Genomic DNA, 4,673 nt, shown 5'->3' on the forward strand with positions numbered 1-4,673 from the left:
GTATAACTAACATGGCAGATTCAGTGTAAAAGGCATGGCCGATTCAGTGAAACGGGCATGGTAGATTCAGGAGAAAAGGCATGGCAAATTCAGTACCACACATGGGGCAACTACAGTCATTCATTCATGGCATTTTCCTTCAAATTATGATGCCCCTCCGGAGTCATTCTCCCATTTTGAAAAATTTAGAACATCTATCTTACAGAAAATGTCACCAACAAACCAAGTCACAGTGCTCCAATGTTGCTTACGGATTGCCCGCCCCTTTCTTTGCTTTCTTGTGTTTTGCTTGAATCTCCAATCCCGATTTGTATCTTATGTCTTTTGGACGCCCCTTTGTGATGGAACGAGGCGGGTTCCTGACCTGGGTTTGTGTGCTTGCTGTTCCAGATCCTATCTCCGAGTTTTGAGATGATGGCCTAGTGGACGAAGGCACACTTGAGGTGCGGGGGAACCTGTGTAAGGCTTCCTCAGCTTTTCTCTTCTTGATCTCATCAAGCTCTCTTTTCAGGGCCTTCCTGTGTTTTTCTGCAACCCTCGTTGTCTCATGTAACGCCCCGAGACCGACGCGCCAGGTGGCTTCCAGTTATTCGTTGTTGTTGCCTTGTCATTCGTTTGCATGTTGCATCTTGCCATGTCACCATCCGCATTGCATCATCATGTTTTCAAACTTGCATCCGTCCCAGTCTCCTCGTTCCGTCTGTTATCCGTTCTGAGCCCAGACACACTTGCACGCGCCCGCGGCATGCCCGAAATATTATTTTATAAGTGGCCAGAAAATGTTCTCGGAATGGGTTGAAAGTTGGCATGCGATGTTGTTATGTTGTAGGTAGGCCGCCTGCCAAGTTTCATCGCATTCGGGGTTCGTTTGATAGCCCAACAGATAACTATAGCGACATTATAGTCGGTCAAACGCCGGACGTTTTCGGTCTCCGGAAACAGTCTCCGGGTCTCTCTCTCTTCTCTTCTCTCAGCCCAAAGCTTTCTGCACAGTCCGCTGTAAACCGCCAGACCCCGAAACCCTATCTGCACAGTACATCGAACCCCTCACATGCGCGTCCGAAACTTCTCCGGACCCGACCCGGGCAGTCGTCACCGTTGGGTCTGGATCATCCCCAAACATCTACAAAACGTCTCCATTTTGTTAATTGGACTTCCTAACCTAGTTTTCTTGAACCGTCCGATTTTGATCGGATGATCCAAAATACTCCCTCCTATTTCCATTCTAGTATATATATATAGAAACTCTATTAGTGACCCTGGGCGAGGAATAATATTCTTCACCCGGGTCAATCGACCGAGCGAAACGTTAGTCGATGTAATTTTAGATCGATGGAAAAGTTAACCGGTCGCCCACCTCCCCCGGATGTAAAAAAAAACAGCCCACTGCCCCGGTCCGTTCCTCTCTTCCTCTCCTCCCAATCTCCCATCTCGTCATCCGGAGGCAGCGGCAGTGACGGCACCGGAGGGACGACCCGGCGGCGCGGACTACCTCTCTGGCGCGCGGAGTACTTCCTTTCCGCTCTCATGCGGTAGGGACTCAGAGGCGCCGTGGGTGGTGTAAGGTCCGGGCGAGCTCGGCAGCGACAACGGCCTTCTCCGGCGTCGCTCTCCACCGCCGGCGGTATTATCGCTAGTAAGACCCCCCCCCCCCCCCCTCCTCCTCCTCAACTTCCCTATCCTCCTCCATGAATTCTGAATTTCTAGGTTTAGGGTTATTGGTTTTTGGGAGCGGTGCAAGGGAAGAGGAAGAAAGGCAAGAAATGAAAGGAAAGAAAAATGAGGAGCTCAGGCGATGGAGGTAATGCTAGAGACGGGCTCCTGGCTGTGGGATCAGAGGTGTAGATCATAGCGGAGGAGATGAGCCATGTGGATGGCATAGAAGAGGGGGAGCTCAAGGCTGCGGAGACGAAGGAACAACAGTACAGTATCAGGCTTCGATCTGGCTGAGATATTTTTTTGTTTGTCACAGGACATGTGAATCCTCTCTCTGGTTTTTCTTTTGTCTAAATTTGACTAATTTCCATCCTGTAGCAATAAATGATTGGTACGACTTAATTGAATGTTTGTAATGATGTAAATAAAGAATCAACCTGTACCTAGCTGACAATGCTAATTCTCTCTAATTTTGTGTTAATTGAAATTTCCACATACGTATGAGCAATATTTCTTCAATTAAAGAATATTCACTTTACGAGGATTTTTGTTCTGTGCTATTCTTAAGATAGGATTTGAATTGATGATGCTAACTTTATGTTTTATGAATTTATTATGCAAACGAGGAATTGAAATTCTGCCAAGCAATCTAGGAGTAGAAGAATATGTATGCAAGGGACTTGGAGACGAGGCAATGGTGCGCTGGTGAGAACACTATTGTTCTGATGGGTTAGGAACTTAGGATTGGGGTTCAACTGCTCTTCAGTTTGTTATATCAAGGTTTGTTGCATCAGTCACTTCAGGAGATTGTCATGTACGCCAGGAAATTAGCTTGATTCAAAGATAGTACAATCAGGCATAGCTGCTGGCGTAGCTACCTGGACTATGCAGTTACCTAATTGGAATTCACAACTAGTGTCTTCGGCAGTTCCAACAAATCAAAGATTTTGTATAAAGCAAACCATTTTTCCTATTAGCAAACATTAACTGTGTTAGTTGCATAAGAACAGGACAAGGCGAGTGTTCTATTTTGGAGTTTGTTAAGCCATCTACAAAAAATGAATAACCCGATTTAGATTAAGGAGTGTTTACTAGTTGTGTGCTCATACAAGTACATGGTTTAGGTGTACGTGAATCTTTAAATCGTTCTTTTCTAGGACAATTTCTGAGACTGTTTTCCTTTTACCCAAAGGTTTTGAAGCTTTGGGAGCCTGCGGCCGGTTCGACGGATGACATCAGCAAGCGCCGGCCCGCCTCGGCACAGCTGCGGGTGGTTATATGGTGGGCGGAGCACACGAGTGAGCTTCGATGTCAGGGTACGGTGGCAAGCTAAATCCTGAGTCCAGCTAGGCTTTTTTTCGTTCAGATTTTGTTACTGTTTTCCATTCGGGATTTCATGGTGAGCAAACCTAGCATTTGCAGTTGTTTGTTTCAGAAATTCATGTCCTGACATCAAATTTCGTTTGTAAGGTAAATCCTGCCAACAAGTCGATGCTATGGGGTTACTAGTTCTCTTAATTTTTCTATTCTAATTTTGTATGCAATTTAGATGAATACTGTCTATTTAATTCAGGTATACGTTCCACATGCTTGTGAGGTACACATTTTGTAGGTCCATATGTAAGTGTTTGCTTGATTTGTCGCTCAAGTTTCATGTTCAAATGATGCTCCTTGACTTCAATACAATGTTGGTATGTAGGATGACTATCTATGCATCTTATCATGCACAAATTAAAAAATGCTTGGCTCCTCTTCTGCATGTCTCCAAGGAATAATTTCTGATGTATAATGAGATAATGATTATTTCTTTTTATTTCTTATCATGCGGCTAGTTGCTACAAAAAATTAACACATACATCGCCACTTATCATTAAAACAAAATCATATCTGCCAAGTTTCTACATTCCGTCGAAGCTTGCAGATTTACCATCTATTTTGGTACATTATTGAAACAAATCGTAACCATGGATTCTATATGGAAGATCGAAATATCATTTTTACATTAGGTTCATGTACTGTAAGGAATCGACTTTGTTCATCTTCAACCCATTTTCCTATCTTGCAAAGCTGTCCATTAAAGTATGGTCAATTTATACTCTGTGACTTAATATATTTGTAACACTGTCATAGTGCCATTGACATGCTCTTTTTTCACCCCATTTAATATTGATTCATCTACATTGTTATATGCATGCTTTTGCATACATAACTTATCCAGTCCGCTATTGATCATTTCAATTTTTCATCCCGGCAGTACGTCGATAGCCTAACTAGTCTGCTATTGATCATTTCCATTTTCATCCCGGCAGCATGCCGATATCTATAAGCGAGCCAATAGTTCCAAAACGTTGCTTCACAATTACTCGGCAGTATTTGTCTATTGAGCAGCACATAGCTGGCTTCGGTGGGTAGCATGGCATGTCCATTCTCAATTGAAGTTGGTCTGAAAATATCGAACTCTGCCATGAAATAGAAAAGGTAGAACTTTCCTTCATATCGTTGATTTTTCTTACTCTTCCTTTTGTGAAGCTGTGTAGCATTCTTCCTTTTACTACCTGTAATTTCTTCGTGTGTTGCAATACATGCATGGATCTATTAATTTATCACTCCTAATTATTTAATGTTGAATTCCAAGATCTGGTGAGTGGGATATGTACTAACGAGTTATTTTGCAGATAGCCACCGTCCATAGCTCTCATGTGAATGTGGCAAGGCCACAAAACAAGTTTTCCATTGCCGGATATCCAACAGATCAACTGGTGTTATGGATGCTTCTTATAGATATTTTTTTGCCATTTCAAACATCAAACACCAACTACTCACAATGGAGACAGGAAACGTGTAGCTTCTGATGTCAACTAAGTGAGCCTGCCAATTGTGGCAATGGAAGGAGGTGGCATGTCGTCTCATTCATGAGGCTGTTAGTTTCATAACAGACATTTTCCAGTTGGATGTCTTTTGTAAAGTGTTCAGACTGTTTTTTGAGAAAAGAAATGAAATTTCGAAGACTTTATCTA

General features: G+C 43.1%; 1 long non-coding RNA gene across 6 annotated transcripts; it reads left to right on the forward strand.

Moving 5' to 3' along the window:
• Nucleotides 1-1,319: 1,319 nt before the first annotated feature.
• Nucleotides 1,320-4,673, forward strand: LOC147985521 (uncharacterized). Of its 6 annotated transcripts, none has more exons than XR_007296022.2 (5): nt 1,321-1,636; nt 1,714-2,436; nt 2,849-3,126; nt 3,230-4,134; nt 4,332-4,673. It is a non-coding gene; the product is annotated as an uncharacterized LOC147985521 (long non-coding RNA). The 6 variants fall into 6 exon arrangements; XR_015616737.1 differs by having other exon boundaries at nt 1,323-1,636; nt 2,849-3,276; nt 3,911-4,134; XR_007296019.2 differs by having other exon boundaries at nt 1,320-1,636; nt 1,708-2,436; nt 2,849-4,134.

The sequence above is a fragment of the Triticum urartu genome, chromosome 2A (assembly GCF_056163025.1).
Source record: "Triticum urartu cultivar PI428250 chromosome 2A, HENAU_Tu73, whole genome shotgun sequence".
Classification (NCBI taxonomy): Eukaryota; Viridiplantae; Streptophyta; class Magnoliopsida; order Poales; family Poaceae; genus Triticum; species Triticum urartu.